We start from the raw sequence: 21,253 nt of genomic DNA on the forward strand, positions 1-21,253 counted from the left end.
TTAAACAGTACTCAAAGTAAAAGTTACTTTCACCACCCACATTTATTTTTGGTAATAAATCTGGCCATGGTTCGATTGCATACAGTAAACATCTCATGTATAAACTTAAAAAGTAAGAGACCAAATCTTTATTTTCCACAAAGGCATCTGTATACAGTAAAATAAAAGGTTTGTCAAAATGTACAATTTCTTTTTTTTTAATAAATGAACACCTATGAATTAAATTCAGGCTCTAAGTATAACTACATTTATGGACTCAAAACTGTGCCATGCCAAATATGCCATGTGGGTAACACCATAATAGGTAGAAACCTCAACCTGAACCACAGAAAGTTGCTGGGCGTTGATCAAAAATGGCCGACATTCAATGTGGTTTTGGTTGGTCGGCTATGATGTGATGCATTTGATTGTTGTCTGGTGATTTCATTTTTTGTTGTTCCACAATGTCTATTGATCATTTTAAAACAAAAAAATATAATTTCCTCAGTAATGTTTGGGTGAATTAAGTACGTTTTAAGTTGGAAATATACTCAAAAAAGTACAAGTACCCATAATAGCGATTCAAGTACAGTAATGTGAGTACTTGTAATCCGGTACTTTCAACTCTGCTGATTAGAAGGAGGGCTTGGTAAAGTAGAGCTTCAGCCTTAAAGCAAGAAGGCCAAGATTTAATTCCCAGACTATGAACGGTGCGTCACATGAAAACCATCTGTGTGGAGTTTCCATTTTCTCTGCCTTATACCCAATTATAGCTGGTGAAATACAACAGCAGTCACTCATGTCCCTGAGAGCGTGAATAAGCGGGGGTGGATGGATGAATGAGGTAAACATGGACTGGTCAGAAGATCAACTGTGGCTCAAGTTATTTTAGTTTGACAACCATGCAATTAGGTTCATTGTACAAACAATAAGTGACAGTTTTCAGATTTTCTCTCCTTTGATGGACTAATTAAATGCTGAAGCTTCGGTTTGTCACAATCAATCAATAAAGATCTTAGTATGGACTCAAACTGATGGAAGAACGGTGAAGTCTGCGCTAAAGAAAAGACATTGCAATGAACTGCATACTGAGATCATCGACTTGTGCCAGGCTGTGCTGAGAGCAGAAAGAGAAAAAGGAAGATAAAAAGGTTGATTGGAGCGAGAACAGAAATAGGCCCTCCTACACAGTCTGCCTCCGACACTGAGCTGACACCTCGGGGAGCCGTACAGCTGAGTAGCTGAGCTGTGGGCAGCAAGAGGATGCTTTTATTATTCCTTCAATGCTGTTGGAAATCCATGACATCTGTTCATTTAACACATAAGAAAATAATTCATGCCAGGAGTTTTACAGCAGTGAGGATAAATTAGGGATAAGCTGATTTGAAAATGAACACTGTGTGACATGGGTTTTTAATGTCTTAAACCCAAAAACAGATCACAGCACAGATACTTTAAGTGCTGCTTCAAAAAGGTGTTCAGCTGCTTTCTAAAAACGTAGTGTTATTATACTATACATACATCAGGTCTTTCTTTAGTAATGTGCAGCATGACTGCTTTACATCATCATGTCTATTGAATGCTTTCGTTATTCTGCATCTTGCATAAAACAATGACAAAAACTGAAGACCAAAGGTACAAGCGTCTGCACTGCAACCGCACGACAGAAACTAACTTGTCAAACACTTTTGAAAAGCTACAGTGCATCAAGCATAAAAAGGTGCTAGTGGCACAATATTACTGTACATCACACACCATATAGTGACGCAATTGGAAGGATCTTGCAAGGCTTCCTTCACCGTCACTGGAGCAATGAAACGCCTACAGAGTTAAAAAAAACATCATCATTATTATCTATACACAAATTACTGTCAAAGATGCATTGATACTGTGTAGTAGCTACTTGTAAGAAGACTTCTGCAAATGGAGCCATTAATGATGGCTACGAGCCATAATTACTTCAAGCAGAGAGTTTGTCACAACATATACCCATCGTCACAGAAAGGTGTTGTGACAATTTGTTTTAGCTGACCAATTGATGGTCCTGACAAAATGATATATTCGGAGGCCATCAAAGTAGCTCTAGTTGAAGCCAGATTCTTTAATAGTTTTGATACATACTAACAAATCATTATGGGTTCATAAAGATAAGGCCGAATGACTCCTTTTTGCGTGCTTCAGATGTGTCATTTGCAAACTGGGAGTTCCTCTACTGAAGAAAAATTATGATAAGAAATAAATATTATGGACAAACCAAGCATTGTTTGGCATTTCCATAACTGGATATAGTATAGCATGATATTATTTTTTATATTTATATTATTTATAATTTTTTTTATTATTGAATTTTGAGAAAAGATGTCAAAATTGGCATCTAGGGTAAATTCACCAGGACTCTTTTGGTTCAGCAAACAAGAGCGCAAAAGATGAAAATAAATAAAAAATGATAGAAGAATGAAAAGAAATATGGCATATTGTTAAAAAGAGACAGTTGAAATAAATAACAGATTCTACCAAAAGGTTACATGCTTCTTCATTTTAGTACATCCTTAAAACTCTGTCCTGATGTAAAACACCTCAAATGGTTTGTAACTTGTCCTTTTTGTCTCTCTGCAGCTCAGTGATTATTCTTTTATGAAAATAACCTGTTAGGGAGCAGGTTTGATTCAGGAAACAAGTTACCATGGCAACAGTGTCTTGAGCGCCAGTGTTTTGAACACAAAGTCCTGTAAATGCCCTATTTTACACTGAATATAGCCAGGATTTATTAATCTACTTGAAATACACCCCACAGGAGAAAACAGACTCATGGACTTATTTAAACATTTGTTTACTGCTCTGTTGGCCAGTTTAAAGATTTGAGATGCTAAATAAAAGCTCAGTTTTGATTGCTTTATTAGCACAGCCTACATACCTGAGCTAACATCATGCAGTCATGTAAAGGAGATGTGAGCACAATAGTGGAAGTGGACAATTTTCATGTATATTCAATGTTTTCATCTGTGTTTATTTCTTTGTCTGTTAGCATGATTACATCAAAAGAACTAAATGGATTTTGATGAAACTCTAACCAAAGACAGGCCTTACGCCATGGAAGATTCCATTAACTTTTGGAGGAAATTCGTATTAACAAACTAATTCTGGATCAGTTTTTAAACGATCTAAAAATCCCTATCTCTCATTTGTCAAAATTTTAAAAATTCATATCTTGGTTTGTAATCGACCAATCTTTATGAAATTTGCCTTGAAGTTTGTTGGGTTGGTTCCTTAATTAGCCCACAAAGTTACATCTGGATCTGATCCCTATTTCTATTTATCATGATTTTTCTAAAAAAAAATGGGGGTGTCAATGTATTTCAGCCTACGGTATCTTTATTAATGGAGAAATTTCTTCCAAGCCTTTAAAGTGTGAATGATCATGGTACCATGATCAGGATCATTGATCCAGATATTGAGGATATTTGGCACTTGGCGGAGTTTTGCGCTCTCTAAGTCCTCTTAATGAAATGATCAGAACTGACATAAAAATGAAATACATTTCATTTTTAAAACTTTAATTCTTTCTTTGTGGCCTGGTACCAGCTTGGTGGTTACGGACCACTGCTTTAACAGAACAATTGTTTACAAAGATGCTTTTCCTCAAATAATCTATTATTGGGTAATAATTGTCAAAAAAATAAATAAAGCACAGAGGTAAATCTATTAAATTCAGTCAAGTTAAACCAACTACAAGGTATAAACTAAACATCATGCACATTACTTACAAAGGAAAGCGTGCAGTCTTCACTATTCCTGCTGGTTTTTTCTTCTTTGTCAGTTTTTCTCCAACAAATGTCTGCAATTTGTCTTAACTTTACACTTAAGAACTTCACTCACAACAAAAATGAGCACACTGACTGACAAACAAGCAGCGTATGGTAGCTTCGGCTTTCCCTCACAATAACGCTAGAAGCAGGTCAGTCAACCAAGTCAAGTCACGCGTGCGCGCTGCTTGAATGCTGTGAGAATAAAAAGGAAAAATCAGGTCAAGCCTCGTTACTGTAAAGGAAAAGCACGTCCAGCGTCAGGCTGCTGTTGCCATGGTTACAACGCTGGATGTTGCAAAGAGAAAGTCCTTGGAGGTAAAGAGAACCATTACAGCATGAGGAACAGGGAGTTGCTGGGCGGGAGGGAAGGCTGTTACCACATAGAGAGAGAGACGGAAGGTTTTAGCCAATCACATACCAGCTCCCATCACATGCATCCTGTGTGTGGGGGTGAAAAAATAGAGGGAGGGCTGTGTTTGAATTTGCAAGTTTAGCTGAAATATTCATTCAAGTGTTGGCAGAGTGCAGAGAAAATGATGATTGTGACAAACTGAATTAAGGTCAGAGTCACTCAAGAAAGCAATGTGCTGTTCTGATGAGGATGGTGAGGTTGAAAAACTGAAAATCTAGAGATGTGACAGCATCTTCAATAAACACATACTGTATAATGCATTCCATTAAATTGTTTTACACCTCCTGAGGCTCTCCACTGTCAGTATGTTTAACCATGCTCTTGGATCTCGAGGTGGAATGACAGTGACTATTAATCACAGAGCAACCGAAGCTGGAAATGTATTTCTATTTTTGGAATAATTGACAATTGATTCAATTAGTGTGTTAAAACGTGTATAACAATGGGAGCATTTAATAAAGATTGTGACAAACAGCAAAAAGTGATTTTTAGAAAGAAACGCTTCAATGTCACAATTGTTTCATCCAACAAACACATTTAAAGGAATGGTATTTTGATAAATTAGCTCCCAACTTTTATTTTGTTCTAAATGTTCTAAAACATAAGGTGGAGCATGGGGCTGACCAAGCAATAGTAAAACACAAGGTCTACAAGCTAAGTGGTCAGCTGTCACTTGTGAAGGGCCATCAGAGGGATGGACCACGCACCCTCCTCCTACCCCACAGGACAAACAGAACAACAAACTGGGTACACCCTCTGTGAGTGCGTGAGTGCTTTACACCAACTGATAGTTGGGATAAACGCGTCATATATTTTTCCCTAATATGAGTTTATTCCAAAACCTAAGTCATGCTAGTGGATCCATGACACATGTGCGTACAAAAGCCACTATTCTGAACCAAAGCGCAGTTCCGGACCCACAAGACCAGCCAGGCCGGCAGCACCAATGGGAGCCAAGGAGGCCCAGGCCCGTCTAGGGCCGAGCTGTCTACAAGGCCCACATTTTCCATTCTCAGATGGGAACCATTCCCGGGACTCCCACAATGTAAAAACTTTAGGGATGGAACAATCCGCTGAGTTCAGGATACGATACGATAGACAATGATTGACTTTTAATAACGATGCGGTACAAAAATAGCAGTTGGAAAAAATAACCACGAATTTACAATCAATCAATCAATCAATCAATCAATCTTTTATTTGTATAGCGCCAAATCATAACCAATGGTATCTCAAGACACTTTACAGTAGAGCAGTCTTAAGGACGGACTCTTCATTTTATGGATACACACATATGCATATATACGTATATACACATACATATGTATCCCACACCCAACATGAATTCATCATGGCGGCAAGGAAAACCTTCTGTTAAGCAGCAGGAACCTTGTGTGGATCCCATTCCTATGATGAACAGCCATCCACGTTATGCTGTGTTGGGTGTGTGCAGAGGAAAGGGTGGAGACAGAGTTGTTGAGACTCTGTAACTCCACACTGAGGATCCCACGGACCTGCAAGACAAAAGCCAGAAGGAGTACAGGAGCAAACACACAAGGGAAGAAGCAGACATAGAGGGAGTGTTTGAGAGAGGAATGGGACCCTCTTTGGTCCCTCTCTAACCTAAATGACCTCTCTCTTAACGCCCTCTCCAACCTCTCTGCAACCGAGCATGCCAGACCCCCCCGGCAGTCTATGCCTATTGCATCTTAACTATGAGCTATGAGCTGGTTCCTAACTAAAAGCTTTACCAAAGAGGAATGTTTTGAGCCTAACCTTAAAGGTAGAGAGGGTGTCTGCTCCCCGAACCGTGGTTAGTAGATGGTTCCAGAGAAGTGGGGCCTGATAACTGAAAGCTCTTCCTCCTATACTACTTTTAGAGACAAATGGAACAACGAGTAGTCCAGCATTTTGAGAGCGTAGTGTTCTGGGGGGATTGTATGGCACTACAAGCTCCTTGAGATAGGCTGGTGCCTGTCCATTTAGGGCTTTATAAGTGAGAAGAAGAATCTTGAATTCTATTCTATATTTTATGGGAAGCCAATGCAGAGAAGCTAATACAGGAGTAATGTGATCTCTTCTCCTAGTTTTAGTCAGTACACGTGCTGCAGCATTTTGAACCAGCTGAAGTGTCTTAAGCGACTTGCTCGGGCAGCCTGCTAAAAGAGAATTACAATATTCCAGTCAAGAGGTAACAAAAGCATGGACTAGTTTTTCGGCGTCGCCCTGAGACAGGATAGATCTGATTTTAGCAATGTTACGGAGATGAAAGAAGGCAGTTCTTGAAGTTTGTTTTATGTGAGAGTTGAAGGATAAATCCTGATCAAATAGAACCCCAAGGTTTCTAACAGTTGTGCTTCGTGCCAGAGTAATGCCATCTAGGGCAGTTAGGCTAGCATAGGTTTCTCCAAGGTGTCGTGGGCCCAGTACAATGACCTCAGTCTTGTCTGAGTTAAGAAGAAGAAAATTTTGGTCCATCCAGGCCCTAATGTCCTTTAGACAAGCCTCAAGTTTAGATAGCTGATTTGTCTCACCTGGCTTCATTGATACATACAGTTGGGTATCATCAGCATAGCAGTGAAAGTTAACAGAGTATTTTCTCATAACATTACCAAGGGGGATCATATAGATACAGAAGAGGATTGGACCTAGCACAGAGCCCTGAGGAACCCCGTAGCTTACTTTAGTGTACACAGAAGACCTATTATTCACGTGTACAAACTGGTACCTATCAGATAGGTAGGACTTAAACCAGTTTAGGGCAGTCCCTGTGATTCCAAGTAATTCCTCTAATCGCTCTAGTAGAATATAGTGATCTATAGTGTCAAAAGCTGCACTAAGATCTAATAAAACCAGCACTTAGAGTCGTCCTTCATCTGAAGCCCAGAGTAGATCATTAGTTACTTTAACTAAAGCAGTCTCTGTGCTGTGTTGAGCTCTAAAACCTGACTGGAAGTCCTCGAACAGGTTGTTGTTTTGAAGGAAGTCACAGAGCTGAGCCGCCACAACTTTCTCAAGAATCTTTGAAATAAAAGGAAGATTAGATATAGGCCTGTAGTTTGCTAAAGTGCTGGAATCAAGAGTAGGTTTTTTGAGAAGGGGTTTGATTACAGCTACTTTAAAGGACTGTGGCACGTAGCCTATTGATAGGGATATATTTATTGTCTCCAACAAAGATGGGCAGACCAGGGGAACAACTTCTTTAAACAGCTTAGTTGGGATCGGATCTGAAAGGCAGGTCGATGGTTTGGAGGATGAAAAAATAGAGTTAAGTTCCTGAAGTCCTATATGTGTGAAACAGTTTAGGTTAGGCCTATTTACATTTAATGGTACAGCAGGCCCAGGTGAAGGCAGGGAGTGGCTAATTTTATCTCTAATCTTGTGAATTTTATCGTTAAAAAATGTCATAAAGTCCTCACAGCTGAGGGCTAGAGGAATCATGGGCTCAATAGAGCTCTGACTTTGTGTTAGCCTGGCTACAGTGCTGAAAAGGTACCTCGGATTATTTTTATTTTCTTCAATTAGTGAGGAGTAGTATGTAGATCGACTATGTCGTAAGGCTGTCATGTATTTACTATGGCTTTCTTGCCAGAGTATTCGTGACTCCTCTGTTTTATTAGAGCGCCACATTCTCTCTAATTTACGGGTTGTTTGTTTGAGTGTGTGAGTTTCAGAGCTAAACCACGGAGCTTTCCTCTGACGTTTAATAGTTTTTTCCCTCAATGGGGCAATTGAGTCCAAGGTGGATTTTAGTAGACTAGCAGAGCTATCGACAAGCAGATCCAGTTGAGAAGGGTTATAATTAATATCATAGTTATTTATTGGATGGTGCACTGAGTTTAAGGCAGCAGGAATGGCCTCTTTAAATTTAGCCACAGCACTATTGGACAGATTTCTACTCGTAACTATTTTATTGCACAGTGCGAGATCCTCTAGGATAATGTTAAAAGATATTAAAAAGTGATCCGATAGCAGAGGATTTTCAGGGTAGACTTTTAGTTCATTAATATCAAGGCCATATGTTAGAACAAGATCAAGAGTATGATTTAAACGATGAGTAGCTTCATTAATAGTTTGAAAAAAGCCAACTGAGTCTATTAGGGACATAAAGGCTGAGCTCAGGCTATCACTATCTTTGTCCACATGGATATTAAAATCTCCTACTATCAGTATTTTATCAGAACTGAGGACTAAGTTTGATATAAACTCAGAGAATTCTGATAGAAATTCAGAATAAGGGCCTGGAGGACAGTAAATGGAGGACAGTAAATTATCGCAAATAAGACTGGCTGGCAGGTTTTTGATTTGGTATGAGATAAATTTAGAACCAGGCTTTCAAAGGAAGTGTAACTGGCCTTTGGTTTAGGATAGATTAGGAGAGAGGAATGATAAATAGCTGCTACACCACCTCCACGGCCTATGTCTCGTGGCATATGAGTATTTAAATGACTGGGAGGAGTGGCTTCATTTAAACTAACATATTCATCTTGATACAGCCATGTTTCAGTTAAACAGAATAAATCAAAGTTATTTTCTGAGATAAGGTCATTTACTAGTAGAGATTTGGATCTCAGTGATCTAATATTTAATAGAGCACATCTAATGCTTTTATGTTTTGGTGTTTCTAGAAGTGAGATTTTAATTTTTTTCAGATTTTTATAATTGATAGCTCTTTTATTTGATTTTATGTTAAAATCATTGTGAAATTTGGGTCGGGGGACAGACACCGTCTCCATAAAATAATATTCATCACCATCACAACAGTTGTCATGGCAATGAACACAGCTATCATAATAGCAATGGGAGGGAAACTGTCCTAAGGCAAGCGCAGAGGGGCGTGGAGGACTCCCCCTCTGTAACATGGTCTCATTCATGAGATGTCATAACAGTGACTGTGCCATGTTTTCTGATAGTAGAGATGCTCCCGCCAAAGTAGGGTGGATTCCATCTCTTTCTATCAGGTTCGGTTTTCCCCAGAAGGATCTCCAATTATCAATGAAGCCCACCTCGTTTTCTGGACACCACCTCGATAGCCAGCGGTTAAATGATGACATGCGGCTATACATGTCATCACTGGTCAGATTTGGTAAGGGACCAGAGAAAATTACGGAGTCCAACATTGTTTTAGCATAAGCACAAACTGATTCAATGTTCACTTTGGTTGCTTCCGACTGTATTACAGTATTTGACTTTAACTCCGGACATACTTACACTTTTTCAACACAATAAGAATATAAAAAATTAAACCAATTTGGTGAATAGTAGATTTTGTGTATTCGTGATATCTTGTCGCAGCATATACTGTACTACTTTTTTCTGATTCTGATAAACTCATTCAGTGCCATTGAGGGGTAATTCATCATTTCAAATCCTAACGTTCAGTGCCATTGACGAGAAACTTGTCAATTGTGTTTTATCACTGGGATCGCTTAGAGACATTGTGACAGAGGTCTCCTGTGAATATAAAGCTCGTCTGTTGATATAGTAACATACTGGTGCCCATAAGGTGGCAGCAGGGTACCTTTAGATGAGAGATTAGCCACTGATGCTACCATGAGAAGGGGAGGGAGAAGCACTACGAAGAGATATTGTGATGTCTCAAACAGCAGCTCAAACTAAAACAGAACATGTCTGGACCTGAGTAGATTATTGATATTGTCACGGTCGTAAGGGGAAACCATCATCAAACCGATCCAAACGGGTCGACTCAGTGTGTAACGGAGGAAGAGGAAGTTACGTGTATGCAGAATGACAGGGGGAGGAACTTGGAGGACGGCCCAGAAACAGTAAACAAACCATACAACTGTGAGCCAGATAGCATATTAATATTACTTTTGCCATCAAAAGCTCAGTCTCAGTGTTTATTTTTTGTCCCAAAAGCAAAAAATAAAAAATAAAATAAAAAATAGCTTAATTCAGTGAAAGATTAGTGTGAAACTTGCTCTAATCAACAGCTGATTACGGGAGAACGAAACAAGCCAGAAACAAAAGTTATTTCTGATGAAAGTAGAGAGTTTAATCTTTCAGAAGCTTGTGTCAGATATCAGATTGTCATAGTACAAAATACTTCAAAAATACAGTCATAATGCACCAAAACGGCTGGCACTGAGGGGGGTAGAAATTCTGAAAATGGCTGGCACTGAATGAGTTAAAAAAAAACAAAAACATTTACGGTTGGCAAATTGGAGTTGCTAAAATTGTCCTGAGGAGATAATAAGTCCAACCCTGAGTACAAGAAGAAGCGGGTATAGAAGATAAATGGATGGACTTTATGTTTGGATAGGACTTGGACTAGCTACCCTGCTTTCTTATTCTCTATGCCTATGTCTGTGAACAAAAGATTCTAAAGCAGATGTGGGAAACATCAGATGTGTAGCAAAGTCAATTAATAGCAGTAGGGAGATAATAGGATGAGTTGTTGAAGCTTCCACATATATCTCCTTTTTCAATATTATTGAGTTATAGATGTGTTATTATAGTATTAATTATAGAATTTGAATTATAATAGATATGTCTGGAATTGATAAATAACTGTGGTAATCCAGGCTATATGCGAGTAACAATAATTGTTTGTGTGGAAATCAACAGAAACAATGTTTAGCAACAGCATAATTAAGGAAACAAAGCTTTAGTAAATGAATAAAAAAAATGATTTAATTAATAATCAATTAAACATTTCAGCTCTTGATGCTGGTCTTTGCAAATTATTCGTTTTATTAGCAGGTTGCAAGACTGAACTGAAAGCAGGTGATGTACGGCCTGATTTTATATACAGTATGTGTTTCAGCTCCACAAGCTGCTAGTATTTAAGGCTATAAATGAATTATTCAGGCAGCATTACTCAGTGTGTAAACAAAGCCTTTGTGGTTTCAGATCGATCTTCATGAAAGCCACTTATACATTAACTCCAGGAAAGGCTGAGTTACATAAGAGATGATCAAAGTCAACAGCCGAATTTCTCCTCTGGGAACCACCAGCGGTAAGCAACGCATGTATACTGTGATGCAAGTTACTCAGCAAACATTGATCTAATTCAATATTTAAATAACTTTCTTTACTATTGTCAGTAATGGTGGGTGCATCTGCACACATAAACATGACCACTTAGAGCAATACGCAACCCATTACATGAATATATAATAAAGGTGAATAATGAAATGTAATCATTTGTGTCAGAATTGTCTTATCGTAACATTTAGCTTAAAATATTGTAGTTTTTAAGTTGAGCTATTTCTGTAATTTTGGTTGAGTATCCTTTTAAAAGTGAAGGTGATGAAATGTGTAACAAATCCAGTAGTAAGAACAGATGAGGAGTTTCGTAATTCAAATCTTTATTAGGTGTATTCAGTGTTTTCAGCAGTGAAAAATAATCCACAGTCCAACAATTTTCAGTGTCTTCTATACTTGCTATCATTATAACCATAGTCACAGGGAGCTGAAGCCAATATCAGCTGGCAGGGTACACCCAGGATTTATTTTAAATTCGTTTCATACAAAATCATTCTGTCAGTTTTTACACTAATGAGCAGGAGTTACATGTTTTAAGGGAATGTAATAACCCAAAGAAGAGAAAAGCCACAAAAGGCCTGGGCCCACAATTCTATCCACCACAAGTCTGAGTGACACAAAGTAAAATGTCTTTGCAGAGCATGTCCACATTACATATGACACGAATGACTGATATTGTTCACTGACACACACTCCACCTCGGTGAGGTCGCCGCAATGCGCTGTTTAGCCTGTCACATTTTTGGCAATAAATTACCAACATGACACTTTGGACATCTTTCGACTAAGAATGTTTTGTCCAATTGAGCATGGCTACACACCATAACTTCATCAATGAGCCTTGGGCATCCATGATTTCCATTTTTTTTTGTTCTTTTTGCTTTGTTGGTTAAAGCGAGGGTAGGAGATTTCCTCCAGATACACTTTTTAGGTTTTTGGTTGAAATTGTCTTTAACAGAAATTAAGATCTTATGTGTTCTGAAAAAGGAACGAAGGAAATCTGTCAACTGTAGCAGCTGTAAACCTGTAATAACTTCGACCAATGGAATTTTTTTTTTTAAACCAATCACGTCTCCCAGCTCGTTTTCGACCCCTCGCATGCATGAGCTCACACTGAAAGCACCACCGCTGACAGAGTTAAAACATAGTTTTTGGTCATTTTTTTTAAACATATATATAATGGTAAAGTTTATTGTTTACTTACTGCTGAAGGAGACATGAGACAACACATTTTCTACACAATACCAGCGATGAGCTGACGACTACTGCTGGAGCAGCTGCGCGCAAACATGTGAGTGAGACGGAGCCAAGAGGGGAGGGGCGAGGGGGTAAAGGCGGAGCCATAAGGGAGGCTACATTCAAAATCATGCTAGCTTTTGAAAATCGTTTACCTTACCTTTAAATACTGACCTCAGTAGCCTACGAGCAGCTTGCTCGAGCTGCTATTTTTAATTTTTTCTAACTTACTTTTAGATGTTATGATAAAGAGATCACCCATAACGTTAAAGCCCGTGAAGTTAGAACAGATGTATTTATCAATATCTAATATTTAAAGAAAAGTACAAGTCACATAAAAACACAGAGCTGAAATTTGCATAAGTAATATTAAACAACTAAAGGTAGAATAATAAATGGCAGTAGAAAGACAATCACACACTGCACTGGAACTTTCTGAATTTGTTTTAATGTTTTACTCGTCATTGCATGTTCAACCATTGTGTTCTTTAAATTGCGTAAACACCAGTTAAAAACGAAACTATTTAAAACACATGGCTGGGTATTCCTTTGTAGTCCCTGTTTAGTCTAAAAAATGGTTATAGAATATGTAATAAATAAATACATTCATGAATTTCTCCATCAAAAACATATTTTGGAGTTCAGCCCTTTTTTTTGCATATTCACTTTTATTGACTTGAATGAACTAAGCCTACATGTTATTTAACCCTCTTCTTTTTGAACATTAAATCTACACAATGGTTTTGACTATAACCGTTGTCTTCTTGCTGAGAGACGGCATCACTCAAGCAATTTCAACTGACCCATTTTCTGTTGATTCATCAAAACCGTTTCATATTGCACGTTTAGGTTAGGTTGCTAATGTGACAGTGTAGTAGAGGTTAAGGCATCTCTTGAAAGACCTTTTCCATAATGTGAACACAAACTTATGTGTTAAGTGGCTAGGCTTTAGCAAATGTCAAAGCCTAAAAACATTAGCATCATATTTGCATGATTCTGAATGATTTGAAAATCTATTATACATTATTCTTTGTTGACCGAAAATGAGTAAATCAAGGGGCTTTGTTTGTTTAAATAATTCATGTTTTCTAAATGTTGCACTTTGATCATGTGAAGCACATCAAATTGTCTTGGGTATAAAATGTACTAAATAAATTTGCCTTGCCCTCACCCTACACACAAGAGTTTGTGGTGTGTCAGTATTCAGTCACAGAGAGAGGCTGAAATGGAGAAACACATTATCAGCAGCAAAACAGTTCAAACCTGCAGTAATGGATTGTCCATTTGAGGAACAATTTGCACCAAAGCACTTTACAATTGACCGTAGGGCTCAACCACAAGATAAAGGAACTACTTCAGGGATAAACTTCAAAGTAACTGAATCACAGGGATGTATTAAAAGCCTATCACTAACGTTAAGGGTGTGGGAGGTAAAATGCTTGCAAAAATAGGCCAAACATTGAATTTTTATGCCCTATTTTTTAGTATTGGTAGTTAGTTGAGTTGAGTTGTTTGTTGTTATCTTCTTCCTGTGTGTTTTCGTGTAATTCTATGTCATGTCTGCACTGTCTGTGTGTGCGTGTGATTGAATGACTGGTATGATAATTGGCTGCAGTCGAGTAAATGCAGACTCAGCCAATGGAGACAGAGGAACCATTTTGTTGGGTCACAGATTTAGTCGCAACACTTGTTTCCGACTTGGGGCATAATGGCGGCAACCAAAGTAACCAGACTCAGGCCTTGTCCACACGTATCATTATAAATGAATATCCACCTCCTTCTGTTTTAAAAAAAGTTTTGTACACACATCATCGTTTTAAAAAGAATTCTATACTCACAAAGCCACATAAATGTGTTATTGATAGCGGTTATAAGCATGCCAGACATGTATTTAGAATAATTCTACCCAATTAGAGCAAGCTTCCCAGATAAATAGTACAGGGTGCAAGCAACATTTTAACCACACTGACCGGTAATCGCGTGATAGTGACCTGTCCCTCTATATGAGGATGAAATAACTTTGACAATGACGGAAGCAAGGACTGGGACATGCAGACACTTTTTCGTGCCACTCATTCAGGATGACGTCTTCCTTCTCAAGGTTGTCTCACCCATAGACATAATACACGTACAGTATATGATGTCTAGGGTTCCCCCAGCTGGCAGTTCTGACCCAAAATCGCAGACGCGGTCTTTGATAAGCAGCATGCCTTTGAGGTGGAGGAAGGGTTATGGGATGTAAAAAAGCAACTGCAGCGCAATTCTTTGCTCCTTAAGAAGAAGAAGCAGTAGTTGGACCCCTAACAGCAAGCAACTAAAGAGATATATATGACCTAAAACTTTTTTTCCAAAATGGCAATACACGTTATAAATCTTGATCATTTTAATTGAAATAAAGTCTTACCAGAAAGACAATTTAGGGTTAAATTTTCCGATGCAAAATGCCACACAGACATATATTAACAAACAGCTTCACAAAATGTACCACTTTTGTCTTTTTCTCCTAAAGAGACAGTACGTGTGAGTTGGATTGGGTATCGAAACGCGGGACCAATTAGGAGTGTGACAATATCTCCATACGGCATTATATTTCGCGATATTTTTCTGCACGATTGGTTAGCAATACGCTCGCGCTAAGTATCGATTTTCTTTTTTTGTAATTTTTTATTTTTTCAAAAACCTTTTCTGTTTTTTTCACTAAAATGTGCAGGTAGGTCTTCACAGAAATATTATCACTGTTTGTTGAAGGAACCAATATTTTGTTTACTGGAGAATTGAACTATAATGGTAAGAAAAACCCTATTTTTTTTTGTTTACAGAAAGCACTATTGGAGATACTTATTCGTTTACATTGGTATGTTGACACTTATTTACAGAAATGTTGCACTACAATAGTGTCACTGTTCATAGGACACTTTTTAAATTTATTCTCTTTCAGAGATATAAAATCAAAATTGTATTTTTTCACTTAATTTTTTTTCTTCTTGCTATGTCATAGATCAGTAATTCTCAACTGGTGGGTCGGGACCCAAAAGTGGGTCGCGGTCCTGTACGGGCAGCTGGTCAAAAATAAATAAATAGGATTTGTCTTTTATTTTGAGAGAAACTTTTCTTTTGATAGGCATGCTTTGAAATGCATGTTGCACAGGAAAATATATAGATTCATGTTTTAAAAAAGATTATATATGTGTGCTTTCAACAGCTATTTTTGAAAAACTAAATTTGGTTGGGTGATTTCTAAAAAAAAAGTGGGTCGCGATTCATTGAATGTGGCAAAATGTTGGTCCCAGGGTGAGACCAGTTGAGAGCCACTGTCATAGATTATCGTAGATTGATTTCTGAACAATATATCGGTAATCGCAGGATCGTCATATCGTGAGATAATTGTTATCGTGAGCTTTGTATCGCATATCATATTGTATCGTGAGGTACCCAGAGGTTCCCACCCCTTGTACCAATATGGCACCGGTTCCGATGTAAACGGTAGTAACCAGACTGGAAATAAAACGAACATTTTGGTGATTCATTGTGGTGCCCCGCCACCACCCTGGTTGTTGATCGTGACGTCATTGCCTCTACTCATCAGATTCAGCACACCTGTTGCTCATAACTGATAGCGAGAAGATAAAAAACCACATGGAGTTTACTTAAAAGCCCAACAATGCAAGTGACCCGGAGCTAAGCAACAACAGCAGCAGCCAGTGTCGGCCTCCTCGGACAAATTGAAGTGAGTCCCGCTGCCAGTGTGGCGCACATCATCACAGATAATGACAACAGTCTTTCCTCTTCGGGTCATTCTAGTCATTTAATGCCAGCTAATGGCAAGCTAGCAAACACCGTTGCCATTCAACTTGTGACAACAACATATGAGCTATGTCTATACTTCAACTCAGTGTCCGCTGACTTTCTGTTTAATGTTAAACTCATTACAAGTCGTGTTTGTAGACAAAATGTTGAACTTTTAACACCAGATTTAGAAGGCACAGTTTTGCATTTACACAAGAATACAACATTTTGGCTAGCTAAGGGGTTTACTGCAACCTGCAGCTCAGGAGCCACATTTGACTCTTTTGCAATGGCTCCCTATAGCTTTAAGAAAAAAATGAAATAAAGAGTTTTTTTAGTATTTTTTTACAAAGGCTATTAATGACTATTGACAAATACAATCATGATAACAATATTCATCTCAGTTTATTTCATATTTTACTAGCTGGCAGGCCAAAATAAAATTAATAAGGCTTCAAACCAATGACATAAATGTTAATGCTTTAACATGTTTTTCTCTCAGCAGTCTGCTCTTTCTCCTTTCTCTTCTATTCCTCCCTCTATCCTTTCCTCCGTTTGTGTCCTGACATAGGAGCTCACTGTTTCTGGTCTGTGGTTCGTGGTTCCAGCAGCTTGTGGTTCCTCCCTATTCTTGTGTGATGAGTGCCTTGAGATGACTTGTAGGGATGTAACGATTAATCGTAAGGCAGTTAAAAATTGATTCATAGGTATCACGATTCACATCGATACTGTGAAAATTGAATCGCAGCACTTTTTTTAATTAGCAGAGGGCGCTATACAGAAGTGTTGGCGGCGGGCGGAATCTGCTAATACTTTGGAAAAATGGATTACCCTATTACTTACACATTATGGAGTTCAAGTTATATGAATTACAATTGTTCACAGATACAAAAGAATAACCGTACATGACGTCCTCATAAAAAAATGTAAAAAAAAACGAACCAGTGAGATCCAGTCTGAGATTCCACTTAATGGCAGTGCTTTCAGGTTTAAATCTTAACATTTGTATTCCTAAAAATCTTCTCTCCACCGCAGCACCTCTGAATCATTTATCAGGTACAACTGAACAGCCTGTGCAGCTAACACAGGGACAGATGGGGGGTCTCACAGTGGGGAAGACAGTGTAGTTTGTGTGAGCTGCAAGCCAAATAGTCTGGGATTCAAGGTAAGCAAGAAATTTCAGTTCAAAGCCAAACGTTGCTGGGTGATGATCAAACGTCCTTGGCTCCAAGAAGAAATCTTAAGATGGGTTTTTTTTTACCTGGCAAACTAGAAACAACAGACACTGAATATTATTAAATGCCAACTTCTGACTAGTGTTATTTGTTTCAGTGACAAAGGCCACAAACCGTGAACCACATATCGTGTGTGCGCACGCGTGTATTAGCCATTTTTAACAGTATACATCGTAAATGGTAGTCAGTCAAGTGGGTATACAACCATTTTCTGCTTTAAATGATAGTTTTTGGGATTTAATTCTAGAGTAAGGTTTGAGACAAGCACTCAGATTCTACGGTTGGGTTTTCTGCAGCTGTTAACCCAACACCTCCTCCATCACAGCCTCCAATTTAACACTACAGAGAAATCCAAGTCTGTCAGAGGGTGATAAAGATAAAATAACTATTCTGGACACAAATTGGCTTATTATTTTGCATTGTCTCTGAACAGGACTGACAATTTCTATTAATGACCTTTGAAGGTATTTTTGTAATCATTTCCAGCTAAGATATTTTTATTTAACCCTAGAACACTATTGGCAGGTGATTTTCACCTAAGCAAATGTATGTACAATATTTTCATGAAGTTGTGTTTGTCAGACTGTCTTGGGGTAGCGTCAGCATCTTCTCTGATGTTTAGAAGGTGTGGATGTCCCCCTTGTCCAAAGCCTGCTTTTTCCTACAGGCAAACATTAGGCTGATTTTCAGCCAACAATAGTGATAGTGTCTCATTACTACATTGCATGTACTGACTTCATCTAAAAAATAAACTAAGTAAAGGTTTTCCTGGTCCTGAAATTCCCCTGCTATCTTTATGTAGTCCAGTAGTTGTAAATAAATATCACTAAGTGGTGATTTCCAAGGAAATGAATATGGTAATGAAAATTTTTAGTCAGACAATCAATTTTACCCAATCAAAAAAAGCCATTTTATGCCTTCACTAGAGAAGCCTCAAATGCCCCAGAAATGGGTAGACCAATGACCAAGTTTCCAGTTTAATTTTTTTTCTAAGAAATTTTTGTTCTTTCATTCCTAATTGTTCAGTAATTTTGGTTAATAATTTTAGAGCCCACCCATGGTAGTTTTTTTTTTTCTTCAATTTGTTAGGCTTGGCACAGCTGAAAATAAAATAACAAATGGCTCAAAATATATCCTTTACCGTCATTTACAGAGGAACCAAGTGAACTTAATGCTGCACATTTTGCATTTGGCCTCCCCCCTCTCTAAATCCGCTTGTTGTGGGCACAGGGATGTCTAAGCATCAGCTGGATGCTCTACTGTGTTCTCATGTGCAATATACGCTTTTACTCCACTCTGAAAGGAATTAGGTCACCACATGAAACATTCATAAAAAATACATTAAGTGTAAATAGCTGACAGCTTAAGTCAAGTAGCTTCCCACTGCACAACTCGTGCAGTCATGCTGGCTAGATCTCAGACACCAAATCCTGTTGAGCTCCAAAAATTATTCCAGTCATAACAGTCTACAATGACTTTTATTTACATGCATTTCTTAGGACCAAATCGAATAACAAATGTCTGCTTGTAGTAAACAGTGTTTAGTTGCTGTTAAGGGAAATACAAAGCTACAAATAAATCATTCAAGAATCAATGCATGGGAACCCTCTAGATCTGCTTTTCATTCACCACACAGGAAGCTGCAATATATAGAAAATATCCTCTTTTTTGCTGTATAGATGTCAGATTGTTCTGTTGTTGGGGGAGGGGAGACTGTGTGTGTGTGTGTGTGTGTGTGTGTGTGTGTGTGTGTGTGTGTGTGTGTGTGCTGCTGTGGGGGAAGGGCCTGTGCATTTTGTATTTGTGCAGCCCTTTAATCAAAACTGTCTGTTTTTTTTTTGTTTGTTTGAATTAAATATGATTTAACTCTTCTATTATCCTCAAATATTAATAACACATATTACCCTTGGGGTCTATCTGGCCCCTGGGATATTTGCCACCATCAGGCCAAACTTTTAAATTAGAATGAATTTATCTTAAATAGTTTTCATCCAAATCTTCTGAAATTTACTGACAACATTAATGATCACAAGAGTATGAACCATATTGGTGGTGATGATATGATCTTCCATGCAGATCCACCATCACTTCAAACTTTTAGTTTTAGAGTTTGTGTATCTTGAAAATCTTTCATCCAAATCTTTTCTAATTTGGGGTGCACATTTATGACTCTCACAGAATGAACCATGTTGATTGATGTTGGTGACCCCAACTCCCTTACTATCATTAAAATATGTATTTACTTTTTTTAATACCCTGCTCTTCACAGCATGAGAAATATCAGTTCTACTTTGGATCAAAGGGGACATATCATGCTAAATCCACTTTTTTAGCCCTTAAATGCATTTTGTTGTACAGAAAAGTTTAAATTAGTCTCTTCAGGTGCTCCGTTGACATCTTTATATTCTGTTTTGGTCATATTTTTCAATCTGTTTCGTTTTTCGATTCTCTATTACGTTTTTTGAACAATAACGTCACAGCATTTGCAGCAGAACTGCCAAATTAGGACATCGACTCCAGGCCCAACACTTCGAGCAATCCGCCATTTTTATTTCTCGCTTTTATCTTGCAGTCCAAGCTCAAGCATGCCGAAATTATGAGAGGATAAATCAAAATGTTTGGTTGTTGGATGTAGTAACCCACACGCTTCATTACACCGTCTCCCAGCATCAGAACCTTTTCAAAGTGCCTGGTTGAGTTTTAGTTTTCACAGAAATGTACCCACATCTGTAGGTAAGGTCATTTTTGTGTGCGCGCAGCACTTCAAGGATGACTGCTTCAGCAACCTCCGCCAGTATAAAGAAGGATTTGCCGAAAGACTTTGTCTGATTGAGGGTTCAATTCCTTCTATCTTTGGAGATGACGAACAGAGCACTTCGGTAAGCTGTAAATAACGCTAAAAAGTGTGATGATAAGACGTCCCTGTCATTGTTTTGTTAGCATTAGCAGTTGCAACGTCTTCATATGTTAGCGCTGTGTGCTCGGTTTAGATCCTTGATGATATGGCCTACATGATTTAATTTCAAGTCTAAAGTTTTCATTAGTCATTTCATTTTGCCGTTTTTGTCTCCGAAAAAACTGTATTAAAATGCATTTCGTGACGTTAGCTTGGCGCTAGCGTTAGCTCGGTGCTTGTGGTAGCTCACTTGTTAGGGTTCTGCAGGTTCATCATCTTCATTTTCATCTCGCTCCGCCGGGTCAGACTCTGGCTCGAACATGTAAAGCTGGATGGACAAGTCTTCTGTTGTTGACATTTTGTAAATAACGTGTGAATAAACATTTTCTGCACCGCTAAATAATCGTATCTCTTCTATCAAACTACAAAAAAGGCCGTGGAGTTGAACCGAGTGTCACCTCTGCAACCTGGAGAGTGGGCGGGGTATGAAGTGTCTCATTTGCATTTAAAGAGACTGCACCAAAACGAGTTGCTCTTAGAAGCACATCAGAAAAGGGGTAGAAAAGGGGTCTGTGGAGCTATAATAATGAGGAATTCAGACCCAAGCATTGCAGTTCCGCTTTATATAGACCACAACTGTATGATTTATATGTAAAAAAGGAAGGATTTAAATGCATGATATGTCTCCTTTAACTAACAGCCTCAGGTATGAGGATGTAAGATCACACATGGGTCACACACAGACAAGTTTTACACAGCTAAAACAGAAACACCAATGAATGCAATATGCATTCAGCAGATTAAAAAAATATCATCATGATAATTTTACATGTAATCAATTCTACTTGTGGCTTGTGGGGATAACTAAGCTTTTTTTTTTCTGATATCACAGAATC

At 38.3% G+C, this 21,253-nt stretch overlaps 2 protein-coding genes across 6 annotated transcripts in view; both read right to left on the reverse strand.

Moving 5' to 3' along the window:
• The window catches only part of LOC114462870 (formin-like protein 20), a 474,381-nt gene that overhangs the window by 289,567 nt on the left and 163,561 nt on the right, over window positions 1-21,253 (reverse strand). The window lies entirely within an intron of this gene.
• The window catches only part of phactr3b (phosphatase and actin regulator 3b), an 82,895-nt gene that overhangs the window by 45,342 nt on the left and 16,300 nt on the right, over window positions 1-21,253 (reverse strand). Inside the window, exon 1 of one of the 4 annotated variants that reach the window (XM_028445949.1) lies at window positions 3,744-4,089. The exons of the other annotated variants lie outside the window; for them this stretch is intronic. The gene's annotated coding sequence lies outside the window, so the exon portion shown is untranslated. Of the gene's footprint in view, window positions 1-3,743; window positions 4,090-21,253 lie in introns of those variants that run through there. 4 annotated transcript variants of the gene reach the window in all.

This window comes from Gouania willdenowi, chromosome 5, assembly GCF_900634775.1.
Source record: "Gouania willdenowi chromosome 5, fGouWil2.1, whole genome shotgun sequence".
Classification (NCBI taxonomy): Eukaryota; Metazoa; Chordata; class Actinopteri; order Blenniiformes; family Gobiesocidae; genus Gouania; species Gouania willdenowi.